Source organism: Furipterus horrens, unplaced genomic scaffold (assembly GCF_987537825.1).
Source record: "Furipterus horrens unplaced genomic scaffold, mFurHor1.1.pri manual_scaffold_33, whole genome shotgun sequence".
NCBI classification, from domain to species: Eukaryota; Metazoa; Chordata; class Mammalia; order Chiroptera; family Furipteridae; genus Furipterus; species Furipterus horrens.
In genome coordinates, this window is record NW_028327203.1 from 147156 (window position 1) to 163380 (window position 16225).

The 16225-nt window shown below is 50.8% G+C and overlaps 1 long non-coding RNA gene across 1 annotated transcript; it reads left to right on the plus strand.

Annotated features, from left to right (window-relative positions):
• The first annotated feature begins 280 nt into the window (after positions 1 to 280).
• LOC149990041 (uncharacterized) lies at positions 281 to 6544 on the plus strand. Its single transcript, XR_016508999.1, has 3 exons — positions 281 to 329; positions 3870 to 3996; positions 6243 to 6544. It is a non-coding gene; the product is annotated as an uncharacterized LOC149990041 (long non-coding RNA).
• Positions 6545 to 16225: the final 9681 nt, after the last annotated feature.

Below are 16225 nucleotides of genomic sequence, written 5' to 3' on the forward strand. Positions count from 1 at the left end.
TCAGTTGTGTGGCCTAAAAGTCAGTCCCTTTGAGGCTCACCTCTGGTCTGTAAATGGACACTGTGCTCCTTACATGCATCAGTGTGGCCTTGGCACTTTCCTTCTCTCTGATGAGATTACTAACAAAGTATTTTCTATGTTTATTTCCTAAAGGGAATGTCTCTGGGACCCTGAACCCTCAGGAGCATCCTCATGTAAGAGATCATTGAAGCCACAGGGAAAGCATCTCACCTGAATTTCCAAAAGGAATAACAACAGATCAGCTGCTTGCGTTGTCTGCTGTACTTTCACTGGGGCTTGTTGATGAAGATCCAGCACCAGTGTTGAAGGTAACATATAGGGAAGGAAGCAGTCCATTAGATCACGGTCATTCAGCTACGAAAGAATATAGTTTATTTTTAAGTACAGTTAACTCAGTCATCTTTTGCTTAATTTATCTGAATTGAGGTATGCTCCCATCAGAACAAATAATTGTGAATGGATTACGTGTGTGCATGTATTTTCTAGAACAAATCAGTAGTACTTAATTTATTTAATCTACATAATTTAACCCATTTCTTTTATTTTTATTCTTTGAGCTTTATTTTTAGTGTCAACAGCTTTATTTTTTCTCTTGTCTCATACCCAATAATATTTTAGCACATACTGACATAGACCTAGCTTTTACTATGATTATTAATAATCAGGCAACAAATACACATACTAAAAAATATTTCAATATATGACTATTTAGTAACTTTGTTACTGTATTCTCTTAAAAGCTTAATGCTACAGCATAAAATATTTCCTTTGGTCATTTTAACAGGTCCTGTCTATCACTTGGACTTTTAGTCATCCTCAAATTTCCAGAATATTTTTCAAAAACTATTAAAATTTTTTTGTGTAATGGATTTGATACATAGTCAATAATCATTTTGGGACTGATGACACTAATGTTCTTAAAATAAAAGAATCCAGAAATTTAATTTTATATTAATTCCTTTTATACATTACTTTTATATACTAACCCATTTCTTAAGAACACATTTGCATTTGTTTTTAACATTACTGGGAAATGGCAAACCCAAGAATGAAAGACTATAAAACAGGATTCATTAAATATAATGGAAACTTTTACAGGTTTCCATTACATTGGTGGGGTGCAATATTTGTGTGTGTTAATAAACTAATGTTTTATATTCAAATAAATAATGTAGGGTAGAATGTTTATTATTGAGATTTTAATTTGTTTTAGATTATACATGTCATAATCATTGTTAAAGTTGTTTACAATTTCAAACGAGATAGAAAAAATTAGTGTAGAGAGTGAAAGGGCTCAGGAATTCATTTTAAAACCTATAGGAATGAGCCCTGATGGAGTCACTCAGGATCATTGGCAGCTGGTGCAGTCTCGAATGTTGCTGCCTCACGCCGTGTCCCCACACCTGAGGCCTTCCCTCCATCGGCCTCCCCACCCCAGGGGCAGGGCCTTCCCCGCAGGAGGCTGCCAGGCCCGAGGCCGAGCCTCCTCTCCTCACTCTCCCACGTTCCACATCCGTCCTCCACTGGACAAAGATGTCCAGGTCTCTTGTCTCCCCGCTCCCAGGTTACCCCTGGGACAACTCTGCTGCACTTTCCCCTGGTACACCACTGGCTCTCAGGGGCCTCCCCGCTCATTCTGCTCTCAGCCCAGCAGACAGATTGGGGTTTGCGGTGCCTCCCTGCTCATCACCCTCCTGGGGTCTCCCTAGAGCAGAAACCCTGGGCCCCGTCTCTCTCGCATCATCACTGACCTCCCCTCGGGGGTCTCGGCGGCCCACTCGAATGTAGACCCCTGAGGGTGCATGTGTGTCTGTTGTGTGGACTTACTGCCCTGCAGTTCTTAGGAATTTGAGTGAATGGAAGTTAACTCCTCTTCAGTTAATGTCTAGCTCTTTTAATTATTAGTTTTTGCTCCTGAGAATTCTGGGTATTTACTGATGACATGCAGTAAAGCTATAGAAATTTGTCAGTTGCCAACTCACTGACCTTTCCTTTTCCTCCTGTTAATTTTTAGTTAGCTGACTTGGCTTTTCTAGTTACAGTTATATCAGCTGTAAATAATAATATTTTTACTTTTTTGTCAATGTTTCCATGTTCAGCAATTACACGTCTAGACCTATGTAATTCACTTTAGTTGTATTGATTTTTAATGTTTAAATTTCTATTCTATTATTTTTAGGAGAATCTCTGCATTTTTCTCAGTGTTTGGAATTTTTTCTCCTTTGTTTTTAGCTTTGTTGCATTGTGCAGAGGGAACGTGGCCTTTTCAATTTATCATTGTTAATTGGCTTTATTTAAAATCATTTTGTTGGTTATGATTTGACTGCTATCTCAAATCACTTCTAAGAAGAGCTTTACTTTATTATAGGTGATGGAATTTTATGAAGGGATATAATGAGAAATTGGGACTCTTACGTGACTGAAAATTCAGTAGAACACGATGAGAAACCTAACCAAAAGTTGCAGTAATTTATGTCTGTTTTTTTTCTGAAGTAGAAACAGTAGCAATAAAATCACCTTTGTGTCTCACAGAAGACCACAGGGCTTGCTTCTGTCCCGGTGCTCTGCTTAAAGACAGGTTTCCTGCATCAGGCCGTCTGGGAGAGGGGTGTGCTTGTCCCCTGCTGCAGAGCTTCCAAGGGTTCAGTGCGGCCTCGTCAGGGCAGAGTTCAGGCTCAGCAGATCTGGCTTTCTAACCACAGGGTGTCACTCAGGAGCGTGTTCTGTGTGGGGGTCGGGTGAGTGTGCCTGCATGCTGGCTCGGTCACGTGTCCTTGGGTGCTGGCTCAAGTGCATGGTCTTGGCTGAGGTGCTCAGCATTTTGAGCCTCAGTCTCTGTGTGCAGCAGCTGAAGTAACGGAGACATGTGTTTTGTCAGGTGTTTCTTATACTAAGCGGGGGACTCTTGGACAGTGCCAGTGAAGTGTGTTATTATTATTATCATGAACCCGGGACTAGCAACAGTGTTTGCTTGTCAGTGATAAAGTCCAAAATTTTAACTGCCTTTTGTTAACTTATAAATTAAAGCAAACAGCAAAGTTAAGCATTGCTGCCAGATAGTTCCAACTTAGAAGTTAGTTTAGGTGGTACTTTATTCTACATATTGTAGGACATGAAGGTGGGCCAAGGGGTCAGAAAGGGGTCATCCCCGAAAGTATAATAATGCCAGTTGCTGATGTAGAAATTCATCAGTGAGACTGCCCTGTGCCAGAAAGCAGTAGGGTCGGCACAGAGGTCCAGGAGAGTGCACAGGTGAGGAGGGACACAGCGCCCTGAGAAGACCAGGTCTGGAGAGCAGTGACACCAGCAGGAAGGGGTCTTCTGGGCGGATGTGCAGAGACACGAGAGAACCCTTGGGGCACGGCCGTTTGTGCTGTGTGGGAGCAGGTTCCTCCCGTGGGCCTGGCTGTTGGATGAGGAGGTGCTGAGCAGGGACTCCTGGGCTTTGTGTCATGCAGATCCCGGGATGAGGAGGAAGAAGGATGATGGCCCAGCTCAGGGCTCCGTGGAGGGCGGGCCTTTGCGGAGACCAAGAGTGTCCAGTAGAAGCAGTCAGTGGGCAATTGGAGGGGATCTGGCTCTCAGGAGAGGAGTGGAAACAGAAGTTTGGGATCACAAAACCAGCAGGCAGATTCACAGGTCGTCTTTGTCAACAGAACACATCGCTTGTAGCATACTGTACATGAATATTCTCCCCTGCCACTGATGGTGGCTTTTCCACTTTATATTTAAGGAAACTAAGTTGCAGATTAAGTGCTTTGCTCCTTAACCAATCCCATAAATACGTTGCACAGGTGCTAATTGGGCATCTTAATTATTGTAATGTATTTAATTTTTTTTTTTTTTAGATTAGATGGTAATTCTGAAACAAATGCCTACAACTCTCTATTGGTAAAATCATGTATACGCTACAACACCACATCCCTGAGAATCATCGTGTTTTAATGACTTGGATAAACTTCCTATTATTGAGAAGTAAGTTTCATCCTGAAAATTGTTAAAAAATTAATTCAGCACATTGTGATCACAGACTTAGCCATTTTCTGTGTCTTAAAGTGTATAAGCATGTTGCCAGCTCCAGGAGGAATTACCTGATGAGCCTCAGTAATCTCTGTGTCCGTGCTGGTCTGTCTAATGGCAGGTCCCACAGTTAAGCCTGCAGGGACGGAACTGCTGCCGTGTTTAGCTGTTGTATCAGTGACTAAAAACAGACCGACAGATGGCTGTGCTCCCTGGGATTCACAGTCCAGCAGGTCCTAGCATGGCGGCCACAGGAGGATGGCCATGGAGCCTGCTCAAGGGAGTCACGCTCTGACCCGCAGATGGCCCAGCCTCTCCTTGAATTCTGCGACATCCGCATCTGAACTCGGTGCTGTCCCAGCGCCACATCGGAGGTGCTGGCTGTGTTCAGAGACACCAGCTCGATCTGCACAGGCCTGTCCCTGCAGGTGGCTCCTCGGGGCCGAGACGCTGTAAGTGGGTGGAGAAGACTGTGCTCCCGGCAGAGGCAGAACTTCCTGCACATGTTAAGCAGGTGTGTGGCTCACACCTGTTTTGGAAGGAGCACTTGGATGCAGTTGTGATTCTTATTTTGAGAGAAATATTTATTTAGGGAAAATTATGGTACATACTGTTTTGTTTTTTTAATTTTATTTTTTGGTTATTCAATTACAGTTTTCCCATTTTTCTTCCATTGCTCCCCCCTCCCAGCCCATTTCTTCTCCCACAATCATATCCCTCCCCGTTGTCCATGTCCATGAGTCATTCATACACGTTCCTTGACTAGACCCTTCCCTTACTTATCCCCCTTCTCTCCCTCTCCCCACCCCCCTATTGACTGCTATTCTGCTCTTTGTCCTATTTAGTTCCTTTGTTTGTGTTGTTCTTGAGTTTCCTGTATTGGGTGATATCATATGGTATTTTTCTTTCTTTGCCTGGCTTATTTCACTAAGCATAATTCTCTCTAGTTCCATCCATGTTGTCGCAAATGGCAGGAGTTCCTTCTTTCTTTCTGTTACATAGTATTCCATTGTGTAGATGTACCACAGTTTTTTGATCCACTCATCTACAGATGGGCACTTAGGTTGTTTCCAGCACTTAGCTATTGTAAACAGGGCTGCAATGAACATAGGGGTGCATAAGTTCTTTTGAATTGGTGTTTTGAGATTCTTCGGGTATAATCCTAGTAGTGGAGCCGCTGGTTCAAAAGGCAGTTCCATTTTTAATCTTTTGAGGTAATTCCATACTGTTCTCCATAGTGGCTGCACCAGTCTGCATTCCCACCAACAGTGCACTAGGGCTCCCTTTTCTCCACGTCCTCGCCAGCACTTGTTTCTTAATCTTTTTCCTTTTCTAATTAACTACACATAAATTTAAAATGATCTAAGTGGTTTGTATTACATTTCTAACGGGCATCACTGGTCAAAGCCTTGGCCATTTTGTAATCCACATCATCCTGGAACAAACTGTTTGTAACAAGGGCAGCTGGGGGTCTCAAGTGCCAAGACAGCCCATGTGATTCTGAGGAAGACCTCGGGAGCCCCGTGCGCCCTCCAGGGAGATGATCAAACAGGTGAGCCCGAGGAGACACCCTCCCCACGGAGGCCTCGCTGCTCCTCACCCAGAGCTGTCTCTGCAGTAAACGAGCACTCTTTCTCAAGTCCTTGCATATTCATTGCCATTTGTCCATGGCCTTTACTCTTGTGAGATCAGTTTGGCTTGACATAAAATTCATTTAAAAAAAAATACTTTATTTATTTATTTTCAGAGAGAGGGGAAGGAAAGGAGAAAGAAAGGGAGAGAAACATCACTGTGTGGTTGCTTCTCTCGCGCCCCCAACTGGGGGCCTGGCCTGCAACCGAGCATGTGCCCTGACTGGGAATCGAACCGGCCACTTTTCAGTTCACAGGCCGCTGCTCAATCCACTGAGCCACACCAGCCAGGGCTATTCCCTTCTGTTTCTCTTCTCCTGGGATGCCTATTATCACTATGCTGCTCCTTCTAATGGGGCAGATAGTTCTCGTAGAGTTCTTAGTTTTTACGTCTTCAACCTGAATCATTTCTAGATTTCTCTCTTTGAGCTCGCTAGTTGTCTTTTCCACCTGGTCTGCTGTATTTCCAGTGCTTTCTAATGTATTCTTCATCCCATTTATTGAGTTCTTCAGCTCCAGAATTTTTTTTTTTTAATCCTCACTCAAGGACAATTTTTCATTGCTTTTCAGAAGGAGAAGAAGGAAGAGAGGGGAGAGAGAGAGAGAAACATCGATGTGAGAGAGAAGCACCAGTGGGTTGCGTCCTACATGCTTGGACCAGAGATCATATATGCCTGGACCATGGATCAAACACACAACCTTGTGGTTACAGACAACACTCCAACTGAGCCTCACCATCCGGGGGCTCGTTCTTTTTTATAGTTTCCACCTCTTTGGTAAAGAACCCCTCTTCTTCACTAATTCCACTCCTGGGCTCGTTGCACTGCCTTGCTGAGTTTTCTTCATGATTGCCGTCTTGCATTCTCTGTCATTTCAATCACAGACTTCCATGGCTTCGAATCCGGTTTCTGGAGACTCGTCATGTTCTCTCTGAGTTACTGTGTTCCCTTGGTTGTTCAGTACTCGATGGATCATCCCTCTGCCTGTGCGCTTGAGGCAGTGAACTCTTGTTGAGATACCATTTTTGATCTTAACAAACTTCACGTTGATAAAGTTTTTCTTATGTTTTCCAGTAGATGGTGCTGTAGAGCAATTTTTTGTTTTACCTGTTCTACTTGTACCTTCAGGGTTGTGCGTGTAAGGGGGCGGGGATCGCTGTGGCTGTGGGAATCAACGCCTTGATGACTAGGGTGGTGGTGTCCCTGATGTGTCCAGGCTGTCTTGGTGTCAGGGCACAACCATCGTGGCGGGGGACGGGGGGTAGGTAGCGGGGAGCTGGGTTCATGAGCCTTCACCGCTGCTCCCTTGTTCCTTATGGCCACTGGCACATCTGCGCTGTAACACGGGGCTGTAGACATATTTCCTCTGTTGCTACCAGATGTGGCAGCAATGGGGGGTAGGGGGATGGGCCGGATTCTCAGGCATCGGCGCTACCCCCCACCATGGAGTAGCGCAGGCCATGCCCCGATTCCTCCACTGTTGCATTAGCTGTGGCCACTGACATACATCTGCAGCAGCACATTATACTTCCCCGTCTTACCTACCCTGACATTCCAACACACCCACCTTCAGTCACACTGGCGTGTGCACCTCTCGTGTGTGTGTGTGTGTGTGTGTGTGTTGAGCAGGGCAACCTTTGCTGGATTACAGATGTCTGATTTGTGTAAATTCAAGGATAGATAGCAGGGAGACCACTTGGCCATGATCCCTTGTCACTCTCCAACACACAACTTTTAATGTCTGTTCCATCCTGTCACTTTGGTTTCTTCTTCAGGGACTCTGTGATATGTATGTTGGACATTCATTGCCCATCTATTATGCTATGTAATGTTCTCTCAAATCCTTTTTCTCTGTCTTCACTTCCTTTGGATTTTTAAAACTTTTCTTTCATTCTTATACCACAATTAGGTGTAATTTATTCAAGACGGGGATTATTTATTCTTCGCAGTCAACTGTGAACCGTGACTATTAAAAGCAGATGCCACAAGAAGATTCCCAGGACAGGCCATGCTTCATTAGTGCACACCTTTTGTTCTCTGTGCCGAAACTGAGCATGTCATTGGTTCAGTTTGTCAGTAAGGACCACAGTAAAATGGGCTATCATTTCGTGCGCCTAGTGGCCAACAAAGCTGCTGAGCCTGCGGAAGGAAAAAGCACTTAGAACTATTGACGTCAGGTCTTCACTTTCAAACCGTCCGATAGCCAGTTCCAGAGACTTATACATGGCCACCAAGACGTGCTGAGTAATCAGGCAATTGAGGTCTATGGACCTGCCCAGGAGCTGGGGATGGAGAAGCCGGAGAGCAAACATCAATAAGCACAAATACATATGTATCTCCCCCACCTAGAAACTGAGTCTAAACAATAAGACAACGTCCACCACTTAAATATATTACATTAAATTATATATATATATATATATATATACATATATATATATATATACACACACACGAGATATATATATATATACACGCACACACACACATATACATATACATACACATATACATATATACAACCTCCTTTCCTATAGCTAAAATTCTGCAAGTCAGCCCTGGTAGGTGTGGCTCAGTGGGTTGAGTGCCGACTTGCAAACCAAGGTGTTGCTGGTTCGATTCCCAGTCAGGGCACACGCCTGGGTTGCGGGCCAGGTCCCTAGCTGGGGGCATGTCAGAGGCAACCACACATTGATGTTTCTGTCCTCCTCTTTCTCCCTCCCTTCCCCCTCTCTAAAATAAATAAAATCTTAAAAAAAATTTCTGCAAGTCAAAGCCCTAAAGGGCTTTCACAGAGTTCTTTGCGTTGACTTTACAGTAACCTCGCAAGCAGGAACCCGAGGCTCAGCGGAGAGCCTGAAGGATCTGGGTCTGTCAGTCAGCACACGCCCTACAACAGCACAGAGGACCCCCCCAGGAGTGGCCTGAACTGCACATGCATCACCTCCACAGAGTCCCAAGGTCGAGAAAGAGAAAATTACAGCATCTTCATTTAGAGTCCTAACAACATGTGTGCACCTCAATATCACTTCATAATATAAAAATACAAACCAAGCCCTGGTGGAAAATCCTCCCAAATGTGCACGGTGGTTATCTGTGTGGAGACTGGAAATGATAGCAAATTTTCCCTACAGTTTTTTGTATTTTCTTCAATTTCTGTGATGTATACACATGGTTTTCTTTTTTTAACATCTCTTTTTTTAAAAAGAAGATTTTATTTATTTATTTCTAGAGAGAGGGGAAGGGAAGAAGAAAGGGAGAGAAACATCCACGTGTGGTTGCCTCTCACACACCCCCAACTGGGGACCTGGCCTGCAACCCAGGCATGTACCTTGACTGGGAATCGAACCAGCGGTACTTTGGTTTGCAGGCTGGCACTCAAGCCACTGAGCCATACCAGCCAGGGCTAAACACATTGTTTTTAAAGAAATAAAAGACAAGCAGTGTATTTTTATTCTTTGTGCAAGCCAAGAAAAAGCTGCTCTCACCTCTGAGCTGATAAACATTTCTCATTTCTCAGAGCTGCTTTTTATTTTTAATCCTCACCTGAAGATGAAGACAGAGAGAAACATCGATATGACAGGGAAACATAGATTGGTTGCCACCTGTACACACCCTGACCAGGAATTGAACCTGCAACCTAGGTATGTGCCCTGACTGGGAACTGAACCCATGGCCTTCTGGTGCATGGGACAGTGCTCCAGCCAAATGAGCCACCCAGGCAGGGCTCAGAGCTGCTTCTTAAGGTCTGGTATATGGGCTCCTAGAGAGGAACTGAGGCTTCTGGTCCTTACATGCCCCGGGAGCTGGGAGCAGGGCAGAGGGCACAACACTGCAAGTTTTCCCTTGTGTTTCAGGTTATTCAATAGGAAGTGTTTGCCTTTAAAATATATTTTTTTAAGATTTTATTTTTTTTACTTTTAGAGCGGAAGGGAGGAAGAAAGAGGGAGCGAAATATTGATGTGCGAGAAGATGCATTGATCAGTTGTCTCTCGTGCCCCCAACTGGCGACCTGGCCTGTAACTCAGGCATGTGCTCTGACTGGGAATCGAACCGGCGACCCTTCAGTTCACAAGCCACTGCTTAAAGATATGGGCCACACCAGCCAGGGCTATCTTTAAAATCTTAACACTTAAGAAAGATGTTCCCACAGTCACATAACATACTGCCATCTATTAAAAGCCAGTGAATTCTAAGAAAACCCCACTACTTCAAATGTCATCTTCAAGTCTTGCCAAGCCGGGACAGGCCTTGCTCACCTGCACATGTCTCTGTTTGAGCAGTGTCTCGTAGCAGTTAAGATGGCGGGAGGTGGATCACTGCCCCCTGATTCTTGCATTCGGATCATAACCGTTTATCAAGAAGCAAACTAGAATGGAAGGAAGAGAGGACATTTCTCACTTGCTCTGAGTTTTAATGCAAATATCAGATCAAGTTACCAAGGTTTCCTACTCAAACCACAAACCACATACTCGCCTTCCGGCCATAACCTTGTAATATGCAGATATCTGGTCTGCCAACTTGTAAACAAACTGGTCAAAGCATAGATTACCTGAAGAAAAATAAAGCGGACATTATACTTTGATTCTCTAAATCAAGATCAAATAACAAACACACGAAAAAAATCTTTTGAGCCCTGGCTGGCATGGCTCAGTGGATTGAGCATCAGCCTATGAACAAAAGGGTCACTGGTTCGATTCCCAGTCAGGGCACACACCTGGGTTGCAGGCCAGGTCCCCAGTTGGGGGTGCACAAGAAGCAACCACACATTGATGTTTCTCTCCCTTTCTCCTTCCCTTCCCTCTCTAAAAATAAGTAAAATCCTTTAAAAAAAAGTTGTTTTTGATTCAGCAATTCTATGCCTGAGTCTGTATTTGAAGGAAACAAAAACACTAACTTGAAAAGATATCTGCACCCTCGCCTTCACTGCAGCATTATTCCCAACAGCCAAGACATGGGAGCAGCCTCTCTGTTCACACCATCACCACACAGCAGGCTGCCCAGTGAAATATCTCATCTCCCAGCAGCTTCTTATACTGTTTTTTGTTTAGTTTTTAAAATAATGTTTATTGATTTTAGAGAGAGAGGAAAGGATACAGAGAAAGAGACCTCGATGTGAGAGAGAAACATCTAGCCGTTGCCTCCATACACACCTTGACCAGGGATCGAACCCACAACCTTCTGGTACACAGGACGCTCCAACCTACTGAGCCATGTAGCCAGGGCACAGACTACACTGTGAGACTCCAATTGTCATGTGAACAGATACACAGAGAAAAGTGCAGACAAAAGGGTTCACCCTAAAGATTGATTTCAAAAGTTCATTCCAGCTCTGGCTGGTGTGGCTCAGTGGATGGAGCGCCGGCCTGCGAACCAAAGGGTTGCCGGTTCGATTCCCAGTCAGGGCCCATGCTTGGGTTGTGGGCCAGGTCCCCAGTTGGGGACACGTGAGAGGCAACCACACAGTGATGTTTCTCTCCCTTTTTCCCTCCCTTCCCCTCTCTCTAAATAATAATATAATAATAAGTTCATTGCACTGTTCAAACCTCACTGGGTTAGACTGAGAACAAGAAAATGAAAGAGAGCTCCCCTGAGGTGCCTCGGCTCTCACCTCCGCCTCGATCTCCTCGTAAAGGAACTGCTTGTTGAACCTGGCGAGAGTAGTGTGCGCTGTCGTACAGGTCCAGCGAGTAGAGGACGTACCTGCGGAGGTCGCACGGTGAGCCAGCCCGCACCCCGAGAGCCCCCACTGCTCCCCTCTCACTGGCTGCTGCGAGGCCCCGCCCCGCTGACCCCACACCGGCCATCGCCAGGCCTCGGGCCAGGCCCAGGGCGCCCGGCGGGCTGGGGCCGCAGCACCTGCACCGCCCCCGTTAGCCTGTTTCAATGGGTTTTACCATAAGATGTATTTTTTATAACCACAAAACGAAGAATTTTCTTACTTTTAAGAGAACTATTTTTAACAAGTATTGTGTACAACCTTCAAAACCTCAATGTTTGGATGAAAATAAGACCCAGTTTATTTTCTATTTGTGTAAATGAAGCAAAAATGCTGTAATAAAAATAAAATGAAGGAGAGAATAATAATAATAGAGTGAACTGCATGACCTAGAAAGAAAAACGCAGGCCCTGGCTCCCACGGGTCACCACCAATATGCCCAGCGTGGCGGAAAGCCCGTGTCTGGGCCCCGTGTCTGGGCCAAAGGCGCTACCAGCAATTTCTGGGAGTAAGGTCCCTCCAAGGGTGGTCGGCTGCCCGTTTAGTGGCCGCCATGTGAGCAGCAGAGCTGACCCCAACCCCAGAGGCACGCGACACCCCGAGGCGTCCGCTGGGCGTCTGAGCTTCTCACACTGAGGTGCAGGGACAGCGGAAGGCCGTGCCCCTGAGCGCTGCGTTCCCCCTCAACCCCCCCGAGCACCACATGAACACAGACACCCACAGGGCCGGCGAGTGGCATGGAGGCTCCTGCTGGGTCAGCCCACTGGGGTCGCTACGAGACACCCCCATTTTCTATTAGTTCCTCTCCCTGGATTTCAGATTTTGAATGTCTGATGTCTGACCCCTGCCCTGGCCCTCAGCCCTGACCTCATATCTAAGTTGTTCAGTCACCACCACCTCCCCCAGACTCACCTGGCTGGAGGCTGAGCCTGGCGACAGTCCAGGCCGTGGCCCCTGTCCCTGAGCCCAGCTGAGTCCCCGGCCTCACCAGCCGGGACACAGTGGCAAGTGCTCCTGCCTGAGTTCCTGACTTCACTCAAAAGCCAAGAAACCTGTGGCTTGTATCGTATTAACCTCTGATGTCTCGGCTCAAGAATGATGACGTCAAACGAAGCGCTGAAAAGTCGGCCCCTCTTCTGCCTCCCATTCCCGAAGGCCACCGAAGGCCGGGCCCGGCCCCAGCGGACACACACTCCATCATGGACGCCTCCTTGGTCTCCAGGATGTGGTCCGTCAGGGTCCAGGGCGTGGACATCTCGATGGGGAACTGCATCCTGCGGCCCATCGTCAGCTCCAGGAAGAACTCGCGGAACCACAGCTGGGAGATGTCGCAGCACTGCTGCAGCGTTTCTTGGAGGACACAAGCAACAGCGTGTTAGTCCTCGGCAGGCGGGACAGACGCCGCAGACAGGGTGCGGCTGCGCAATCAGCCCTGAGCCATGTGGGAGAGGGCGAGCGCGGCAGGGCCGCGGGCGCCTCGCACTGGGGACGGGACCCCACGGTCTGGCTGCCGGCAAAGCCACTCTGGACTGTTCTTCTCGCCCACGAGGGGGATGCTGAGGAAATGAAACGGGGTGATGGGGCGGGGGGTGGAGGCTGAAAGGGAGCAGGCTGGGAAGGAGCCTCGGAAGCTGCCCAGCAGCCCAGGCCTCAGCACCGTCTGATGACCTCTGTCCACTCTGTCCTTGTGTGGAAGCCCGTTCTCTGGGCCCAGTCACCCCCCCTGAGCCCCGGCCTGGCTCGCTCAGCTCCTGGGCTCCAAGCTTGGCCTCTGCGCCCTGGGCGCCATCCCAGGGGTCTCGGCTTCACCCCTGGCTGCAGCCACATGCGCAGGCCCCACACCTGTGTCTACCCCGACTTCTCTGCAGAGTCCTGAGCTGCTTCTCTAACTGCCCCTGCAGCGCTCCGCCTAGAAGACTCCCAGGAGCCCTGAAACCAGCCGCCCTGGCTCGTCCTGGCTTCCTCCTGAACGGCCCGCTCCTGCACGCCACCCAGCCACCCAGGACAGGGTCCCTGCCTCCCACCTCTGGGCTGGTTCCGGAGTCCCCTGGGGCTGCACCGGCCCAGTGCCCCAGCCCACGCCCCAGCCGCGCCCCTCCCCTCGGCTTCCTGGGCCCTCCTCATCTCCAAACCTCTGACCAGGTCCCCCGGCTGCCCGGGTGTGCCCACCCCTTCTGCAGCGCCCCACCCCCGACACATGTGCACACAGGCGCGTGCGCACGCGCACACACACATGCACTTTAACTCACGCTGCACCCTGCCTCCAACACGCACCTTTCTCCTTGTGCAGACAGCAGGCCGGGCCCACTGGCTCCTCGCTCCTCCGCGACGGCCGTTCTTGGCTTCTCGTGACCGTCGGGTACAGTCTCAGCGCTTCAGGGACACGCGAGGCCTCCCCACCGGCTCTGGCCGCCTCCCGGTGCCCGCACACCCCTGCTGGCAGGGCCATGGAGCAGACCACCAGGGTGCAGCCTGGGCCCCAGCCTCCCGCCACCTTCCCTCCGCCCCCTCCGTCCTGCGGCCCATGCAAGTCGCGTCTGCTGCGTCCCTGCACCTGGACTCGCCACTGTCCCGGGCACCACCTCCTCACCCACCCTCCTGATCCTCAGCTCTCCAGGGCCCGACCATTGGATTTGCTTTGAAACTCCAACCAGGAGAGCTTGGTATTTTGGAAATGGGGCAATGACCACACCCTCCCCGTCCCTGCCCTGTGATTGGAGGAAATGACCACACCCTCCCATCCCTGCCCTGTGATTGGAGGAGATGACCACGCCCTCACTGAGCCCGGCCTTGTGGCTCAGGGCTCTGGTGACAGGCACTGCCCCACCCTATAGCAGCTCCCACGCCTGCGCTGGCTCTGACCGCCGGGCCACCTCCCTGACAGGCCTGAGCTCTGCCCCTGGCCCCAGGCAGGCAGTGCCCGCCCCCTCTACTGGACAGCCGGGCAGCGTCTCCCCTCTTGGCATCCCATCTAGCAGAGGCGGCAGCTGGGGTCCAGCCCGGCCCCTCTTGGAACTCAGGGTCTCCCCCCGGACGCCACAGGCGGTGCCGACCTCCTGACCCCGGTGCCCCCCGGGCTGGGGCTGCTCACGCCGTGAAGTCCGTGGGAACCTCGGGGCGTCCTGCCCAGGCGCAGCTCGGGCGGGGCCCGGGAGTTCACTTCGAACAAGCAAACGCGGGGGCGGGGAGCGGGGCCATCTCCAACGTCCCCCTTAGCTCTCCGCCCTTGAGGGACATCTCTGGGATGCCATAGAGACCCCCGCCTTCGTCTCTGGCCGGCACCCTCCTCCCCGCCCTCCCTCCCTGCCCCTCCTTCCCCGAGGCAGGGACACTGGGACTGAGTCTGGGTTAGGCGGGTCAGTTAGCATGAGGGGGGGAGAGAGGAGTGCGCCCCGCGTAGGACCCAGGGTGCTGCCTGGGGGCGGCGGGTGCCCAGAGCCTGCCCAGACAGCCCCCTTGCAGGGCCTGGGGCCCCACCGGGGCAGCGCCTCCCCCGAGCCAGGCACGCCTCTCCTGGCTCCGTCAGGCAGAACTCCCCGGGCTTGTTTCCATACACCCGAGGCCCCGTCACCAGCTTCCTGATCTGCATGTGCCCCTTGTGGCGCCTTCCCAGCCCAGAGGAGTCCCGGTACAAAGGGGCGCCGGGGCGCCGGAGGGACCAGGTGCTCCTCGAAGCCGCGCCTGCGTTGAGCAGATAATTTTAGAGCTTTAAACGGATGCTTGAAAAACGACCTTGGAGATTCGGGGGAGCGGCGTCGGGGGCTCCTCCCCAAGTGGCGATTTCAGGACGGGGCCCGCAGCATCCTCGCGCCTCCCGGGGTCCGGCCTGCCAGGCGCTCGCTGGGAGACCAGCCGCCCTGCGCGCGGCGCCGGGCTGTGCACGTGGGCCCCCCGCGTGCTCACGGAGCTGGAACGAGAGCAGGCTGCCGCTCCGTCTGCGGCAAGGAGCCTGCCTTTTATGAGGACGGGGACGCGAGTTTAGAAACCTCAGCGCACACAGGCCGAGGATTTTTCCAGGGCGCGTGGCAGACGTGGTCTGTTTTCAGTGTAGCCTTTGGAAACGAGGACAGTGCGGGACGGCCGGGGGTGGCGTGGGCGGGACACAGCGCCGGCGTCTGGCGGCTGCTCTGGGGGCTCCCGCCACGTGGGGGCCCTCGCGGACATTTCTGCCCCGAGGATGCCGCCCCTCGAGACAGAAACTGCTGTAAGCACTCCCGCCGTGCAGAGAGGCGCATGGGACGGGAGCCTGGGACAGCTTCAGCCCTAGACCCGGGCCCCTGGGAGAGAGTGGGGGGGGGGCGCTGCCGCACTGGGCACTGCCAGCCCCCCCTGTGAGCACCTTGGCCGCCTAGAGGCACCGGTGAGCCTGGGGGAAGGGAGCTGCTGAACCCGATTTTCTGTGCTCATCTTTCCATGGCAACCGGGGACAAGGGACAGGATGTGGCAGTCTCCGTGGGAAGCGTGGGCTCTGCTGTGGCAGGAAACACCCCAGAGCGGCACCCTGATTCCAGCACAGACTGCACGGAGGCTCGGTCCTGTGGTCCCCACGGGTGGTGCTGTTGGCCCCCGTCGCAGAGAGGCACTGAGACAGAGGCCAGAGGGACCCGCACACAGGCACCTGCTAGTGAATAGATTTGGGGCTGGCCGGGGACTTCTGACCAGCGGGGGCCTGGCCCTTGGGGTCTCTGGCCTGCACCGAACCTGGGTTTGTGTTCTGGTTGCCGCCTCAAGGGGCCTCACCGAACTAGGGGCCACCCTGGCCTCAGTCTGACCCTGAGAAAGCAGAAGGGCCCCACGTAAGCTTAGGGGGTCCCAGCGCTCCGAGGGTGCCCACC